The sequence below is a fragment of the Cryptomeria japonica genome, chromosome 10 (genome assembly GCF_030272615.1).
Source record: "Cryptomeria japonica chromosome 10, Sugi_1.0, whole genome shotgun sequence".
NCBI lineage: Eukaryota > Viridiplantae > Streptophyta > Pinopsida > Cupressales > Cupressaceae > Cryptomeria > Cryptomeria japonica.
Window position 1 is genome coordinate 684264043 of NC_081414.1, and position 20339 is coordinate 684284381.

The following is a 20339-nucleotide window of genomic DNA, read 5'->3' on the forward strand; positions in this document are numbered from 1 at the left end:
CCAAAACTTAAATAACCCAATAAATCTCATTAATAATTATATTTATTTCTATAGTAACTAAATAATCTCATAGAGACACACAAATATTAAAAAGGACTGCCATAGCCAAATAACGAAACAAAAATCAAACAAGAGGGAATATTTTCTCTGGTAAATCCCATTTCTCCCAAATCTTGCAATTTTCATGCATAATAAAAATATTGGCAAAATTTGCCATATTAACTTTTCCCCATCTTTTCAAAATTTTAATCTACAAACACCTAGGAAATAACTTCTTTCCATAAAGTAGAATTAATTTCAGGAATGGACTTTAGCCAAGAACAAGAAATAATCAGACAAGATTTTAGATTTGATAAACATTTTAACACACACATCATTCAGAAAGAGGAAAGAAATAGAAATATTCTCTTTAAAACAAGCAATCAAAAGAAACCACCCAACCTGGTATAGCTTTCCTGGAAGAAATTTGTAGGAGAGAATCAATCCTTCAACAAGCCTCCAATATTTCTTCCTTCAACGAAATATCTGCTTCCAATAATTTCTTTCAACCAAATCTCTGCCTCTTTCCTGTGACTCCCAAAATAAAAGACATAATCTCCTTTTTAAAATAAAATTCTAGGTTGAATATATTTTTCTCAAAAAAAACCTAATATTTAATTTTAGTAATAAAAGATATTTTATTTTCTTTTCTAATTCCTAACAAAGGAATAAATTACATGCAATAAGTGTTAGGCCCAATATGGAAAGCTAATGTACTGAGGGAGAAGGGGTGAATCAGTACTTCAAATCCTTTCTTGAACAATAACTTTACTGTTATGCATAAACCAAAAACTGCTATAACATAACATAAAGCTAAAACAAATAAATAGAAATCTTGCACTTGGTTAAAGGGTTTACAATTTATAGACTTTGTTAGAGTCTTTTACCCTATTAAAGGTTTCACTTACAACTTCAAATATTACAATAAAATCTTTACAAATATCTACAACTTTACATCTGGAATGTTATAGCAGATTCTATGTGCTAAAAATGAGATTACCTTGCCTATAGCATACCTCGGTAACCCATAAAGTAACTCGGTAAACCTTTCTCTTTACTCTGTTCCTTAACTGTTCTCTGAAATCCTTCGCGGTGACCTCTGTGTCTCTGTAACAGTCATAACACAGAGTGCTTTCTTATGTATCACACATGTCTTGCTTCATACACCTCTATATCTCTCTATTCTGATCTCAATCCATGCTGTATAAATAGGTCTCTTATATCGGTGATCTAATTCATTGCTTCAATCTTACAAACATGATTTATCGATTGAATAACCATACAAAATATTTCATTGGTTAGATGACCTCAAAACCATACACAATCCTTAAGTGCAATTTCCAATGTGATAACGGTTCTTTTGCTCCTCGATCTTGTAACACGTTTCCACATGTGTGTCTAGGTTCAATGAATTTGGTAAAACATTTCACTCGGTGTATATCAACTTGGTGTATCATTATTGCTGCTCGATAGACATGGAATGTTACTCGGTAGACAGCTCGGTGTATACTAGGCTCTGTGACTACTTTCTTCTATAATCGACTGCTCTGTGCATACCAACTAAATATTTTGGTAGTAGTAACCGACTAGAGTATATAGAATGACTTTGGATATAAAACTAATGGCAACTATAATAAGTAGTAACAATCTCCCCTTTTGACATTAGTTGAGATGTTTGACAAAACTACTTTCAAAGTCATAACTCAAAAATCTATATACTTGCAAAATTTGACTAAACTGACAGTATATACATTAGTCAACAAAATGGTATGTTTCAGATATACTCCCCATATCAATATATTGTACAAAACTTTAATTTTGCATGCTCGGTGATCAATATCCTATGATAACTGCTTGGTTCACTGCTCTGTTCTCTGTTCCTTGTCAAAATGGATTGTGCATATGAATACTTTGTTCTACTCGGTATACTCCCCCTATATACTACACTCCTCCTTTGATACTTTGATGCTATACTCACTTCCCCTTTTTGATAAACATAAAAAATTAGTTACCATTCGGTGGTGGCAACTAGTCAAAAATGGATTTGTACTTTATCTTGGCATCAGTGAGAGCAGCAGAGAGGGCATCCTTGACACTATTCATGAGTGAATTTTGAGTTGTAATGTCAGCTAATAGTGAAATTAGTCCATCTAAGGTGCTTCCCTCTTGTTGAGTGGATAGGGATGTAGCTTTGTTGATCTGCTCTTGGACGGATGAAAGATGAGGAATGAATAATGTTTGAAGTGTCATTATGTCCATCCTTATCTTCTGCTCTTCATTCCTGAGTTCCAATTGTTGAGCCATGAGCTTTTGTAACTTTGTATAAAAATGCTGAATGGAATTTGGCTCAGTGGTCAGCTTATTTGAGAGATCGGTGATCTCTTTCTCAATCACTTCAGTTTTATTTTTTGCTATTCTTAATGAATAAAGAAAATGTACAGAGTTTCTAAAATAAATAAAGAATGTGCTTGAGTTGAGGGGACAACTCAGCAATAAATTTGTCAATTTTAACTTTGCCAATGGCAATAGCTTTCTATACCTCTTCAATCATTTTAGTAGTGAGCTCCTTGTCTTCTAACTTGCTCAAATATTCAGATGCATCTACTCTAGATGTCTCTATCTTGGTTAGGAGTTCATCCAGTTGAATGTGGATGGCGACATCTTTAGTCATTGTTGCTTCAGGTAGCATATCAGTTAAGAGTGCTTTCACCTTTTGAAGTACTTTATTTTTCTTTTGAATAGCCATTTGCTTCTCCTATTTGGCTTTGGCTTTGCATAGTTCACCGAATTCAATGAGTGCTTGCCCTTTTAATTTGGATATATCAACATTCGACAACACTATTGGTTTTGACAAATCTAATTTGGAACTATGCTTTTTCATCTTCTTTTCTTTACCTTTCATGGGTTGAACTAACACAATGGCTTATGAGGCTTGTTGACCCTCGGTAGGTTGCTCGGTAGAGGCAACACTTTTATCAATTCCTTGAGCCTCTGATGTAGCCTTTGTTGTGTCCTTCGGTGCTTTTGTGCTTGGGGTCTCAGTTGTAACATTTTCAGTGCTAGAAGGAGCTTGAGAGGTCTGTTCCCCGGTGACCTGAGAAGTAGTTTCTCCTTCTGTAGACTTGTGACCCTCTGTTCCTTGCTCCGTATCTTGAGGGGCCTCGGTTGAAATAGTTTGAGTGATTGGAGGATAGGGTTGAACTTGCTCCAAAACTGACTCACTAGATACCAGTTTGGTATATGCATTCCCTTCTATCATTTCCTGTTCAAATGCCTCGGTGTCCATGATATCCTCATCATTTTGTATAGTGTCAGCAAGGTCTTGCTTGGTGATATCAGGATCTTGTTCGGTGACATCAACTATTTCAACTTCAACTTGTTCACCAACATTCTTGATTTGAAAGATTTCTTGCCACTTTTCTTTGGTCTCATTCTCTACATCCAAGTAAAGTCCATTGATCAATTTTAAGGCTCTTTGCTTGACTAGGAACTTTTTGTGGTAGTTTTTCAGATGTTGTTTGATCTCATCTACCAACATGTCTGGAAAGAGATGTACTAGACTTCTTTCTCTTATCTATTTCTCTAAGTCCATGGCATACTTCCACCTATTGTCAATATGCAGATATAATTCATTTGGAAGAGATTTAGATACTTCCAATGGGACCAATCGGAATTTCGGAAGTGTGCAAATGACACAACTTCTATTTGTCTCTTTTCATCAACAGATTTGGATTCAAACTTAACATATCTAAATGCTCTGAATCCACCATATTGCTTCAGATTAGCACAAAAATTGGCAACACTATGTACATCTACCTTTTTACTCTTGACAATCTGAAATTTTCTTGCATCTTCAGATTCGGTGTCACTGGACTCTTTAGCCAAAATGAGTCTCTGAGTAGATTTCTTGTATGTTTTTGTTACCTTTGGTGCGGCAACACTCTTTGTTTTCTTACTCGGTGATGCTACAGATGATCTTGTGTTTGGTCGCTTCACTGAAGGAGTCGGTGATACCTTTGATGTATCTTGTTTCTTCCTTTTCAGAACTTTTCCTTTAGGCAATTCGGTGCTCAATGTGATAGCTACCTCTTGGGCTTCAGATTCCTCCTTGGTGATGACTAGAGTTCCCTTGACAGGTGTGGAGGAAGAACCTTCTCCAAATTTCTCCGTTAATGCCTTGATCATTTTTGTTGCTTTCCTTGTAGCCTTTGGTACTACAATGCTTATCTTTACTTTCTCCTTCACTTCTTCATATGTTCCATATCTCAGCTCAGTAGCATGCCTTGGTAATGTAAGAAAAGCATCTATCTACTATTGTGAGATGTGAAAATCAATCTCATAACCCATACGTGGCAAAGATTAAGTTCTCGGTTCCATAGCATTAACATAGCAGTAATCAATGTCCACTTCAAAACATATGTCATCCTTGTATTTCTCTACTAGCTGGGGTGGAATTATATACCTATTATGCATCCTTTCCTAAAACTTGCTAAAGTAATCATCCATAATATCATTAAAATTATCACCTAGCTTCTTGATGAAGTCATTGATTTGATGCGTGATTGGTCGGTGTAGCTCCCAAACAACTTTACCGACTGATGGAAAGAATTTCTCAAAATAGAAAAACATGCATACCAGAAGTGATCCAAATTTTAGTGTATTAGTCGAGTTGTTCTTCTTTGGCTTCCTTATGGTGTTTAGATTCTCAAATAGGTTTTTCAACAATACTTCACAAATATCAATCTTCATTCCTTTCTTCACAATTTTATATGCTAAATTGACTGCTGCACAGGGTACACTATTTTCCCTTGCCGATTGGAAGAAACAATAACCTATTACTCTAATGGAAAACTTCAGCTCTACATCTGTCACATTATTCAATTTCAATCCTCTGCAATCAGATTCAACTCCGTTTAGAGTGATCAATTCCTTCTGTGATATCATTTTTTGGGCTTGGGCATGATCATAAATAGGGTAGCTGGTGATCAAATGAATGATTTCCTTGGTGATCTTAAACGGTTGCTCTTCTAGCCACATGAAGTCATCATGAACTCTGCTCAAAACAAATTTGACCCATTGGGGTTTGAATACATGGGGATAGGTTAGGGCTTTAGTCAATCCCTTGATTTTGATGTGTTCATATTTGCTATCCATTTTACCATCAGTACATAATTCATCATATGTGTCTTTGATCTCAACATGACCTAGTTCCTCAACATGACACTTAGTGAAGAATCTCACATCCTTGACTAATAAAACTCTATCTGGAATGAGTGAAAATGTAGTTTTCTCATCCGGTTCAGATGCAATTTTGGGAGTTAAAGAGTATTTCAGTGAGGGGCTTTTCAATGTTCTCAACAACAACGGGCTCCTAGATCTTAGGTACCATTGCAGATTTCAGATAAATACTAACAAAAGATCCTTAGGGTTTGAAGACTTTCAAATGACAGACGCTTTCTACTTAGCAAATAATAACAACTTGATATGATCGGTAAACTATCTTGATAATGTGTTGTGATTGATGTAAATACCTTTGAATTTTCTCGGGAGGTGGTTTGATCACCTTTGAATCGCTTTGCTCTGCTCTCTGAAAACTTGGTAAGTGTAAAATGACCGTGAAAAAACTTTAAGTATTGGTTATACTTTATCGGGCTCCGTGCGGTTAGGTTAGAAACATTAAATGCACTCGGTTCCACTTCCTTTGTATGCTTTTACCGAGTATCCAGTCTTCCTGTATTTACCGACTTGACAGGCTTCCAAGAGACTTGATAAAATTTCAAATTTCCTAATGCATCTTTAGCTATGCAGATTTTGACTTAGGTACATGACAAAATAGGAACTGTTAAGATTTAACCTTTGAGAGAATGCAGTCCCTTCATACCTTTACCAATTAATTTGGAATAGGTGCACCTAACTCGGTAGGTAAGGTGCTTTCCTCATTTGACACAATTGCCTTCTTTTTCCAAATCATCTGGAATTTGCTTTTTATTTCTTCAATATCTCCTCTATGTTGATCTCTGCAATCTCTAGCCAAGTGTCCAACTTTGTGACAATGAAAACATGCCATACCAGGATTTCTCCATGATCTTCAATTGTTCATTATAAACCTTATAAAGTAGTTGGCACTTATATGTCCATATCTTCCATAGCATTCACACCATATCCTTGTATTGTAATCCCATGGTACTACAAAATATTATCGGTAAGGATCTGTGTGAGTTCGGTAACCTCTAGCATTTTCTCAGTGGGCAAACCACATATAGTTTTTTTGCTTAAACCAACACTCCTCGGTACTATGTCCATATCTATTGTAGTTTTTACAAAACCCTTTGAAATTTGCCTTCTGATAATTATTAATAGACTTTGTCCTACATTGGTTAGATGTGTGACCATATTTATTGCAATTGTAACAATAACCATTAGTCCTAATGACATTCAGTTTCTTACCTTTTCTGATTTGGCACATGTTGGCAGTATGTCCTTATTTTCCATAGTAGTTACAAATAGGCTTCTTTCCTTTGATATTCTTCTTATTTCCAGCTTGCTTTGATGATTCTCCTCTTTCGGTAGTGTGGATTCCCTTCTTAGTAGAGTCTTTTCCTTTGTAACTGAGTCCTGCATCTTTGTTGAGTCTTCTTGTATTCAGTTGTTCATCCAACATCTTTGATGCTTCATAACTCTTTTTCAGTGTTTCTTTGTATTTCTTCTCTGTTTCAAGTTCATTGGTCAACCTTGATACTTCAAGTTTCAATGCTTGATTCTCATCATCTTTCAGATTTGCTTCATGATGTGCATAACCTAATTGATCTGATAGATTACTTTGAATTCCAGTCAACCTTGTGATTTCATCATTCTTTTCAGATACTATTGCTTCAAGCTATTGTTTTTCTCTTTCTAGATCTCTTACTTTCCCCTTGGCTGTCCTCAATGCATGAAGATTTTCAGTCATCTGTGTGCTAAAATGTTCATGTCCTCTTTTCATTGCTTTTAGCTGATCAGTCAGTGCTTTGTTCTTCTCTTTCAGTTGTCCAATCATCTCTTCAATCTCTTCAGATATGTTGTTCTCAGATGATGTTTCAATTTGTTCCACTAGCTCTCGAGAGTCCTGTAAATCATCAGATAATCTTCTTGTCACTTTCAATGATTTTTGCATTTGTCTTTGCATGTCTGCAATCATTTGATTAGCATGATTCAACTCTTCTTGTAGATACACAATTCTCCTAGATTGTTTATAGCCTTCCATTGATAAGATCTTTCTCTTTAGGCTGTTAAATCCTTTTCCAAGATTGAAGCTCTGATGCCAATTGTTAGGCCTAATATGGAAAGCTAGTGTATTGAGAGGGGAGGGGTGAATCAATACTTGAAATCCTTTCTTGAACAATAACTTTACTGTTATGCATAAACCAAAAACTGTTGTAACATAACATAAAGCAAAAAAAAAAAAATAGCAATCATACATGATTCACTCCATAACACATATATATTGGTTATGCAGAAACTCTTGGTTAGAGAGAAAAACTACGGTGGGGATGGCACCCACAACTTCACTACTGCAATAATAAAGAGTGCTTGGTTAGAGCTACATGTTTAGCTATTTTTGATAGCTTACCCTGTTAGGAGTATCAAGATCATTAGATCTACCTTGCTAAAGGATTTTACAACACTTAAACTAAATTTTGCACTTGGTTAAAGGGTTTACAATTTATAGACTTTGTTAGAGTCTTTTACCCTGTTAAAGGTTTCACTTACAACTTCAAATATTACAATAAAATCTTTACAAATATCTACAACTTTCCATATGGAATGTTATAGCAGATTCTATGTGCTCAAAATGAGATTACCTTGCCTATAGCATACCTCAGTAACCCATAAAGTAACTTGGTAAACCTTTCTCTTTACTCTGTTCCTTGACTGTTCTCTGAAATCCTTCTCGGTGACCTCTGTGTCTTTGTAACAGTCATAACACATAGTGCTTTCTTATGTATCACACATGTCTTGCTTCATACACCTCTATATCTCTCTATTCTAATCTCAATCCATGTTGTATAAATAGGTCTCTTATATCGGTGATCTGATTCATTGCTTCGATCTTACAAACATGATTTATCGAATGAATAACCATACAAAATATTTCATTGGTTAGATGACCTCAAAATCATACACAATCCTTAAGTGCAATTTCCAATGTGATAACGGTTCTTTTGCTCCTCGATCTTGTAACACGTTTCCTCATGTGTGTCTAGGTTCAATGAATCTGGTAAAACATTTCACTCGGTGTACATCAACTCAGTGTATCATTATTGCTGCTCGGTAGACATGGAATGTTACTCGGTAGACAGCTCAGTGTATACTAGGCTTTGTGACTAGTTTCTTCTATAACCGACTGCTCTATGCATACCAACTAAATATTTCAGTAGTAGTAACCGACTAGAGCATATAGAATGACTTTGGATATAAAACTAATAGCAAATATAATAAGTAGTAACAATAAGAAAAAATCTTTTTTTTTCTTTTCTTTTCTCATGCAAATTAATTGATTTCCTTAAAAAAAGGAATTCAAGCAATACTTTAATTCTAATTTATTCTTTTGTTCATTTATTTATTTAAAATTCTAGGAAACAATAAATGAAATTAATCTAATTTATTTTTCCACTAAAATTTAAATAAAGTATATTTCTAATATCATGCAATTTGCAACTAAATTTAATAACTTCTTTTAATTAATTAAATTTATAATCTCAATGCATAAAATACATAATTCAAAAATACCGACTATGAGATAACTCCATAAATTTAATTAATTAATTAAATCCACTAAAACACACAAACTAAACAAACCCCAAGCAAAGACTCAGAAAATGTCAAATGACAATACATGAAGGCCGAACAAACTGACAAGACGACCAACTGACGACACTCACAAGAGTGTAACTAAGTAAAATAGGGTCAACTAGTACCTCCTTCGCTTCCATCAGACAATATAAGGTACGCTCAGACCTATGAATCTAGGTGGAGACAATACGCCATACCTACCTAGTACTTGTACCTGCAATATCCTGCATCACCAAAACAAACATGCATATATACAGTATAGAAAACATGGCATACACATCGATGAAGGAGAATTGCGACGTTTCCTGTCTCACCGAAGTGAGTGAAGGAAAATCGTCCCCTTGCATCCAATACACTCACAAACACACAACATATAATTACACATTGCATAGATAAAGTAAAGTGTCAGTACATAGCAATAATCCATTAAATGCCATAAATCACAAGTACTGAAATACTGCAAATAATTTATGCATCTCATATCCAGATAAAGTATGAAATAATGTCATATAAGTCTTAAAATAACAAATCATGGTAATGTATCCACTGAAAGTAAACAATAATAAAATATGAGTCTAATAAGTTCAAATGAGTAGGTATACTACACCTATTCTGCTCCTTCAACTTATCGAAGAAAGTGGATATAGCTTCATCTGCAAATTTTATTTCTCTATACAACTTCCTTCCCTTCATCTGCAGGCTAGTAATTTCAGCGATAAAGTCTTCATCAATCCTAAATTTGGTGCCATAGACCTTAAGGATACCATTATCTCACCCGCTCACAAATTCTTTAGTGGCGCTCGGTGAATTCCCCTTCAACCTTTCCATATACGGCACCAGGCCTCCATTCGAAATCACATAATTCCTTTCCCAATTTTCAAAAGAGGTGGGTTCCATCCTATCCTTGTCACCCCCCATGAAATTCATAATTCTGATAGAGCCAGAGAGCACACCTAGAACACTCAGCAACAATCCTAACCAGAAACAAATGAAGCCTCTAGAATAGCAAGAATTAAGAGTCGTAAAAAAATTCCACCAGAAAAATTATCTCGATGACATTCAGTCATTATGAATCGATAATGAGTGGCCAATTAATTCAGCATCCCTTCTAGTCAGCTCGCATAGGTTTCTTGAGAAACTTTCCATTTTTGTCCACCATTTAACCTCCATGTAATCGACCCCAAGATTTTCCATATAATTGGTGGGCGCATTTCCTTCTTGATACATGTGCAAAGCCTTAAAGTCATCTAGGTGGGCAATCATGATATGACAATCTTCAATCAAATACCTGCGAGCTTGGCTCCTAGTGTCTACTAATGCATTTGATTATGTTCATTGAATCACTTTCTAACCAAACATAGTTAAACCTTTCTCTAACCGCCATATGCAAACCAATGTAAGCCACATAAGCCTCGACATAGTGGTTTGTCTGGGTGCCCAATGGGAGCACCATCGCTGAGACAAGCTTACCATTGTGATTCCTACCAACTCCCCCACAACTAGTCGGCCCAAGGTTACCCAATATGGTAGTTAATAGTTTTGTATAAATAGAAAAAAAAAATATTTTGGGAGGCTATTCTCATAAGTTAGATTGGTATGAGAAATGTAAGGTTATATTAGCCAATGTATAGTAATGTGAAAATCATTCACTTAAAATCAATATCTGAACTAACACTCCTTTGTGCAGTAATGGTTTATTTTTTATAATAATTTGTATTCTTTACAATTTAAATTTATTCATCATATAGTATCAAATCCACAGTTGTGCACTTGAGCTAGAGCATTTTCATAATAAAAATATAGACGTAAAGTTTTAAAATTTAAAATTTAAAATGAGTGCTAACATCATTCTATTAGTGAATTAATATAGTCTATGTTATTATTCATTTATGTATCATTTTATTTATAAATTTAGAGTAAGGTGTTAATTTAGTTGAAATATTAATTGAACATGAAAAAATATTTTATTCAAAGAGCTTAAACAATAATCAATTCAATTATCATCCCAAAGAACAAGGATCTGGTGCTCTCTCTTAACTGAGAGCTTTTTCTTTTTCTTTGGCTTGTTTGTCTGCGTTTCCTTTGTTTTTGTTTCTGCTTGGGGTTGCTCCCCTATTTTGCTACTGTTTCTTGTCGGTTTGGCTGTTGGTCGGCTATTGTAAAACTTTATGTTTTGAGTCCTTGTAAAACCCGTTTATCTTTATCTAAAATAGTAATCAATTTTATTTTATTTTCTTTTGAAATCATCTTAGGACCATGTTGTACCATTTTCTTTTCCTAATCATTACTACATTGCAATTAAATCAATCATCCTTGGGTTATAATTAAGGATAACATGACCCATAATTTCATAGGTTCCCCAAAGTTGATTGTAAACATTATCAATCCTTGCTAAATTTTAGATATTAAAATGGAGATATAAGTGAATTTTAACAGTATACATTTTTTTAATTAGATTATGTAGATATAGGTTTGATCTATGAATCAATTTTTTTGTGCACTCACATATTAGTTTCATAAAAATAGATTGAAACACATACACTATTTAAAGACTAAGGCAATGATATGATTAAAACCTAGATCATGGGTGCAAGGGAAACCCTATAACAATTAATTTAATCCTTCAATTTTTAAAATAAAAACTCAACATTTTATCAAATACCACACATTCTTTTTCCACCTTTAGTTGAATAAATATGTGCTTGCCCAATATATTACTATTCATTGTTATGCAATTATATTTGAAATCATTCAACATTTGTTTTCTATCATTCGATGATCAATTACATATCACATTTAAAGAGGAAAAACATGCTCAAAATAATCCCATTAGTTCTCTAAAATAATATCTTATACTTTATCTATTTCACCTTTTCAATAAATTAAAATTGATTTGAATATGATGAAATGAATTAAATTGTATTGCTTGGTTCACAATATTTTTTAATAAAAATAATGTCATTTATCAAATAAGAGAGTAAATAAAATAAACAAGTGGCATGAAAATAAGTTTGCAATATTAACTTTTGCATAGTTAAAATGAAAAAAGTCAAGATATTCCATAGCTTACATCACACTAATAATATCGTTCAAAAATTTCACCCAATAGAATGGTAGATAACATAATTTTGCTATTTGAAAGAAATCTGACAAAAAAAATAGATTATTGAATTTGGTCAAATTATTTTTATTCTAGCATCTCATGGTTTCATTTGTTACCACCTAATAAAACCTTAGAAAGTGTTCCTTGAGAACTAATAAAATAATATCCTTAAAAGATTTACTTTTTCCTTAAGAAAAATTCTACAAAATTTTAAGGGGAAAATCAAATTGTTTTTAAGTATATATATATTCAATTGATGTTCTCTTAACTTTAAAAAAAAAAATTCTATATATATATTTATACTTTACCAAATATTATTCTATTATTCTATTATTCCATTTCAACAAGTGTCATTTATTTCCTTACAAACAAGCAAAACAATGTGTCAAGTTCTTGCCAATAGTTAGAGAGGAAAGTAGAGATATGTAGATAGAGAACGAAAGGGAGATATTGAGGGAGAGAGAAAGAGAGGACAAATGGATAGAAAGAGACGTAAGAGATATATATATATACACAGAGAGAGAGAGAGAGAGAGAGAGAGAGAGAGAGAGAGAGAGAGAGAGAGAGAGAGAGAGAGAGAGAGAGCAGGTGAGAGAATATAAAGATAGAGATAGGGAGTGATATATAGAAAGTAGTAGAGAGGAGAGATATAGTGATAGAGAGAGATAGAGATGGTGATGAAAATATAAGAAATAAAATATTATGATAAGATTGAACATAAATATAGTTTAATTAATTTAATTTTTAAAATTAAAATTATAGTATAAATAAAATATTTAAAAAACTAAACTATATGAAAAAACCGTTAAAGCTAAAAGTTTAACATTTATATTTAAAAATACAAGTGAATGCAAACTTAAAAATAATTCCCATATTCAAATATTATTTTACTTAAATGAAATTTAAATATTACTATTTTATTGTTTAAATACATATCAAAATTTAATTAAACATCATAAAAAGATATATCGTAATGAAATATGAAGTTAAGCTAGGCATTGAATTTTACCCTAATAACCATTAGAAAAATCTTATACAATACAATGAAAATAAATTAATTCGTAAAATTATCTTCTACCCAAAACAAAACCAGTACCCATGTCTGTAATGAATTATTTCATGCACTATATAAGTTGGTTCGGTAGATATACAGCTATATCACAAGTTTTTGTTTGGTCAAAATAAAAGGCACATGACATTATGGCAATGTGTAGCACATAGACATTATTGAATTGTAATTTTTCAATACAATTGAGTCTGTGTTATAAGGAAATAGCTATTCAACTTTCAAAATACATCAACACATCATTATCTTTTATACATTATAATAAATATATCAAAGAAAACAATAAAAAATCAGAATTTAATTAACCTCGCAGCAACAAAACAACTAATCTTCAACAAGTCATCAGAACTTAATTAACCTCGCAGCAACAAAACAACTAATCTTCAACAAGTCGACAGAAGTTAGAGGGCCCACGTTATCATTATCCCATGGATATGTCAAAGCTTTCACTGTGTGTCCGTTAATGGTGGTCTCTGAGGAGTAGGTCTATCTGTCTGAAAGCACCACTATCGACAATTTTATTTCACATGGATTGAAATAACATGCCAGGGACGGTGGACAGTCACATACATTGCATATTGTCAAAAAGACATTAGTTTTGGATTCGACATTTGAAGCTGCCAGTTTTGTCGTAAGCTGCCATGGTCAAGGAATCGGCAGAATAATAAGGCCGAGGCTGCGTCACTGATCTCTATCGTAAGTCATGTCGGCGAATGCAGACATTTCCTGTGGGCCTAACAAATTCAGAGGGCCTTTATCACCTCTTTCCTGTGGGCCTAACAAATTCAGAGGGCCTTTATCACCTCTTTCCTGTGGGTCTAACAAATTCAGAGGGCCTTTATCACCTCTTTCCTGTGGGCCTAACAAATTCAGAGTGCCTTATCACCTCTTTCCTGTGGGTACACGGCTCTTCATATTTTGCAAATTAGGAGACACATAGCTATCTTGGAAAAGGATATTAGAGGGCTTTAGTCTATTGTCTTTTTTCATTTTTGATATGCTATGAAGCATAATGATAATAGGAAAGGGACACGAATTATTATATTATTTGGAAAAGCAAAAGTGGAGGGTTCTGATTTATTCTCTTGTTTTTTTATGTGGGCCATCCAAATGCAGAGGGTCTTATCACCTTTTTCTTGTGGGTACATGATTCTTCATATTATGAAAATTTGGAGTCAAGTAGCTATCTTGGAAAAGCATATTATACGGCTTTAATCTATTGTCTTTTTTCTTCGTTTTCGACATGCTATGAATCATAATGGTATTTGGAAAGGGATATGATTATGGTACTTGGAAAGTGGAGGGTTGTGATTTAGTCTCTTGTTATGTTCATTTCGGAGAAGATAGAGAAAGTTGATAATGTTTTATAATAGTATAATCTAAAAAAAATTATATTTAATTAAAATATTGTTGTTATTCTTTAATAATAATAATATATAATTTATTTTATTTGTGAATATGGAGAAGTATTTTATTATTTTAATAAAGGGTGGAGTGTAATGATATGAATGTGTTAACAAATATTCTTATCTTTTACTTTAATTTTCACTATTTACATATTATACTAATATTTAATAATAAAATAATTTACTAAATAAAATAAAACAAAGGAGAAAGGCCAAGATGACAACTTAAAGCAGAGACGATTGGAGATCTGTAGGGCATCCTCTAGGTTATAGAAAGGATTTCAGTCAATTTGGACGAGAATCCTACTCCTTTCATCATACAAAACATCATCATAGCCATTGTTTTAAAAGAAGATTCCCAAATGAGTATGGATATAAAAACTCTTGGTAGGGAGATAGAAAGTAAGAAGAAACTCAAATGGATGAAGATCCTTTTTGGGAATAAACTCAGTGCCATTTTCAAATAATATGCCAATCTTCCATCTCTAGCCTTCTAGGATTCCATTGAATCCTCCCTTGCCAAAGAAGGCTTGGTCAGTAGATCACTAGGATATCTTTTAAAAAAAGAAATGATGGTCAAGGTCCTCACATGGGTTGAAGAATAAGCCCTTATCAAAGTCAACATTGAATGCTCATTTCCCCCCTCATTCTAGCAAGATAGAGAGATCTAGAAATGTTACCTCTTGTCCATCCCTCCCAAACAATATTCCACTTTCTCATAAGTCTCCACCCTTCCCTCAAATTAGATAAGAAGATGGGGGAAGTTTAATGGGTTCAAGATGTGGTAAGAGTTCTTCAAAAGATAAAACATTTATGGAATTCTTAGAACCATATGGTTTTGGCTCATAAGTATTTTGGTGCTTTGTGGGAACAAGCTACAGAAGTGGAAATTGGAAAATAGTCCTTTCCTTAGGCAAAAGGAAATATAAAAGAAGGAGAAGAAGAGGAGGATAATAGTTCTTATACTAAAGATCAGATGAATTTTGCTAATCTGGAAAAGGGAAAGGAACAAAAGGTTGGGAATAGGGAAAAGAGTAAGGACTTGAGCATTATATTTTAAGAGTCTTCCCTCTCTCCCTAGATTCAAGAATTTTGACAACAAGCTCTAATTTGTAAGTTTTGGAAAACTTCTATTGACAAAAGAAGTCTCTTTCAATAGGTATCAAAGAATTGGAGGGGAGTATATAAGGTATTTTTAATATATCAAGGTAATGGCTTTTTTTGTCATTATTTGAATCAAAGGAATACAAAGATGATGTTTTTAGATCCAAATCTTTGTTTTAAAATTGGTCAAATCTCCATATGAAAATCTAGTATCCAAACTTTAACACCTTTTCAACTTCTATCCAATTTATCCCCATTTGGGTTCAACTTCATAGCCTTCCACTTGAATACAAGGAGATTGTGATTCTAGAGACAATTGGCAATAAATAGGAATTTCATAAAAATTGATCTAAATATCTTTGACAGTCTAAACCTCCCTGTCAGACTATGCTTCCTAATGGATGTGATCAAAGGTTTCCCTTCCCTCTAGATAAATTCAAAACAGGGTGGATGGTACCAAAAGCTATTTTAAGAAGATACTCTTCAGTTTGTGGTTTATGTCATTTATCTAAGCAGTCATCCTCTTCATTCCTAGATATCAATAATGTTAGCAATTTTGTTCACCCAAAATCAGACCTAGTAAACAATTCCTGCTCAACTCCTTGGCAATTCATAGATGACAGAATTGAAGTATCATAACTCTTCCCAAAAAATTCTTCCTTGGTTCTCTCATAAAATTTTCTCAAATGATTTTGGGGAACTTATAGACTCTAGAGGAGAGTGTTTCCTTGAGAAATTTAGAGGCTTTTGTTCAATCTTGGTATGTGGAAGTACATGACAGACTCATAGAGGAGATAGAATATCAAGTGTTAGGAAAAGATATGGGGAATAATGATCAAAATCTTCAACTATAGATAGTACCAACAACTAACTTAGAAAGATCAAATAAAAATCTACCTATTTTTATACATATGGTGGGATGGAATAGCAAGGTTTCCCTTTAAAAAATAAGTAGTCAATAGGCTTGGCTTCACACTTGTTCCCTAATACTATCAAAGTTATATTGGTGGGAACTTTTCTATAAAGTATTTGGCTTTAGGGATAGTGAGGGTTCTCAGGGAAAGAAGCATGATACTCTATACAAAAATCAAAATCCTCTTTTAGGCTTGGGAGGAGTTATTATAGAACTAGAGATGACTGAGTCTAAAGATAATAACTTATGAAAAGGACCCTGTGATGGCAAGAACATTTTCTCTTTGGGCTAGCATATATTTCTTCTTAAAAATTTGTATTAAAGGTTTGGAAAAGGATATCTTTAAGAAATGGAGAATTATTTGGATAGAGGATGTTAAAAGTAGAATCTCAAGGACAAACATAATGTCAAGAATTCAAAATTAGATTAAGGAAGTCTTAGTAAGCCCTATTATAAACTTTATAGAGCTAAAAATTCAATCGGTTATGACTATAGTACCTTTGTGTAAAGTGAATCAAATTAGGGAGTTAGGGGAGGAGTTTTCAACCCCATGGAGATCTAGAAGAGGGAGGACAATGGGTAGTTCAAATAAGAAGAAAATAAAGCAGGAAGATGGATAAAGTTCAAAATCATCAATAGCTTAGAGCCTTGTATTGGTCAGAGGAAGGTCCTGAGATTATTGGGATAAATTTTTTTGAAAGGCTCTCAATCAATGCTAGCGAAGAAGTTAGTGATGATATCCTCTGCAAAATATTTGAGGAGGAATAGATATATTCCTTCCCCTATTTCCAACTTTAACTAGAAGGACATATTGTCTGTAAATAATGGAGATGCTTTTCCTAATATTCAAATCCTTTCCTCTAAGGACCATGAGGAGGCTAATTCTACTAAGGAGGGTTCCCTAATATCTTTGGAGTTCTAAGCCATTATTTTAGATTTATTAAGAGTCTCTAATTATCATCAAAAGAAAATAGAGAATCTTATCTGTTGAAAACCAAACTCTTATTCAAAATATTCTAAATCTTGAAAAGTCAGAGGAGGAGGACATTGGAATATTAATATGCTTGATATAGAACAATACGAAGATATTGAAAGCTCTAAAGATACAAATTCTTTGGGTCTACAAGAAAATCTTCCAAATAAGATAAAACCAGATTGTGGTCAGTCTGCTAGAAGTGAGAGAGGAAGGATATCATTGTCAAAACTTAGGAAATTAGATGGTGAAGCTAAATCTTAGCATAAGTTATTAACCCTGTGGAGCACAAGAATGGGGAAAACTCCCCCCTTGGATCAATGGAGATTCTATCATGGAAAGTTAGGGGACTAAATGTCCCTAACAAATGGCATTTGCTTAAGCATTGTATAAAATTTTCAAAAGTAGACATAGTTTTTCTTCAAGAAACCAAGTTTAATGGAGATAAGATGACATCTTTTAAAAATGAATTAGGATTTTGGGAGGTTGAATTTGTTGAAGCAACAGGCTCCTCAGGTGGTCTGTCTCTTTTTTGGAATTCAGGAAGTGTATACTTTGTGAAAACAACAAGGAGTAGACATTTGATTGATGGCTCTTTAAGAAATAACATTTGAGATGTCAATATAATTATTATAAATGTTTATGGGCTAGTTTACAACAATCAAAAGATAGAATTATGGAGGGGCTTGGATAAGGTACTTTGATCATCCCCTTTGGAAAACATAGTCCGTGGAGGTGACTTTAATGCAATTATTTACCTTTTAGAGAAGAGTGGGGGAATTCAAAGAGAATCTTAGTCTCAATCAGAAATTAAAAGTCGGGTAGCTAGAAATAACTTAATGGAAATAGAATTGGAGAATAGCATTTTCACATGGAATAATAGAAGATTAAGATTAAACATCATAGTAGAAAAATTGGATAGGTTCTCCTTTAGAGGGGATCTTTCCACATTCCCTTTTCTTATTTAATCACATATTTTGCCTTCTTTGGGTTCAGGCCACTTTCCTATTAAGTTGGATATTATGGGAGAGAAAAAACCTTTAAATCACGCTTTTAAATTTGAGAAAATGTGGATGAAGGATTTGAGATTCTTTGAGATGATTGAAAGTTGGTGGAAGGAAGTTTAGTGTGAGTGATCTAAATTATTTCTGTTTTTACCTAATGTAAAATCAATAAAGCAAAAGATTTTAAAGTAGAATAGGGAAAAATTCTTAAATATATTTTCATTTAAATCAAAAGTTGAGGGCGACTTAGATACTTTAAATAAAGAAGATATTCGATAGGGAAATGAATCTTTTAAAAAAAAAGGAGCTTCTCAACAAAAGTCTGGAGAAATATGGCTTTTAGAGGGAGATAGGAATTAAAAAAAAAATCTTAATAGCACTGAGCAGAGAAGGGAAATTAATAAAATTCTAAAAATTCAAAATGATCAGGGTAATATAATAAATGATCCAGAGGAGATATCAAGGGAAATGGTGTCAGTCTTCTCTAAGATCTTAAATTATTGGGGAGTCTTAGATCTTGCTTCACAAAAAGCTCTTTTTATTAATATTCCAAGGTTAATCTCAAAGGATAAAAGTAAAATTCTAATAGGAAAATTTGCTCTTCTGGAAGTGGAATTAGCTCTTGAGAAACTACATCCGTACAAATCACCAAGCTCATATAAATATCATGCGAGTATTTTTTAAAATTGCTAGAATTTTGTTGGAGATAAAATGAAAGAGGCTTTAGAGGTAGTGAGGAAATTAGGAATTTTTTTTAAGGAAATAAATAATACTTTTATTGAATTAATTCCAAAGAAAGAGAAGGCCCTTTAAAGTTGGATGAATTCAGACCTATCTCTCTCTACAATGCTATCTATAAGGTTTTGTCTAAAGTATTATAAAATATATTGAATAAAATCCTTCCTCTTTTATTATTGGAAGAACAAATAGGGTTTGTTCCATGTAGATCAATCTAATGTAGAGCCCTGGTATAGGTATAGAGTAGGTTCTCTTAGTCCAAGAACAAACCAAGGACTCTGGAAATCACAAAAGACCTTAAGGGGTTAAGAAAGATCAATTTGATAGGTCCCACATAATTTCCTTCCTATATGCTTCCTCATAAGGTCTCTTCCCTTGAATGCTTCACAAGAACTTCTAGTGCTTCTTAAGGACCCTATGGCCCAACAAGGTTTGGTCCTCTCTCTAATTCATCAGTGCCTATCTAGGTTTTGGTTTTAAGTCTCCTAAGTCAGGAAGACTCTTTTCAATCACCAATTTAGGTTCCTCTTAATGGTTTGAGACAGTTACTGTAGGAAGGCCTACTAGTCCTAGTAGCCCTGGCAGGTCAGTTTCCCTTAGTTAACTCCTTATTTGTCCAAAGGACTCAAATAACTAATTCCAGATTCGGATACCCTTTCATGAGTTACAAAACATACCCAAAGGGTTCCAATACTTTGGGAATACAAGGGTCCAAACCCTATCTTGGCTAGGAGACCTAATAGCCCCAATTAGGCCTATTTTTCAAAGGAGTGGGTAGGCACAAGCACTATCTTGTCAAAACAACACAAGGAAAACTCTTAGGGCATGATAAAACCATAAATTCCTAAGTTTTAGATGGTGATCAAACCCCTAACACCTGATGTGGAACCTATTTGTTTGAATGTGCACAGTGGCCACATGGAGTTGCCCACCTTAATGCATCAAACCCTTGCCTCCAACCGGTCATAACCTGAAAAGGGATACCAAATTCCTAAAATATATTGGCCATACTTTCATCTCCTCCAAAGCTATGGACCACCAATGAAGGATCAACATTAGGCCATTTATTTGTGAAACCCTAGGTAAAACTATCAAATCTAGACCACTTTCAGAAAATTGCAGGTTTCTCCCTTGTCCTAGCGAGTTAAGACCTCAGAATTG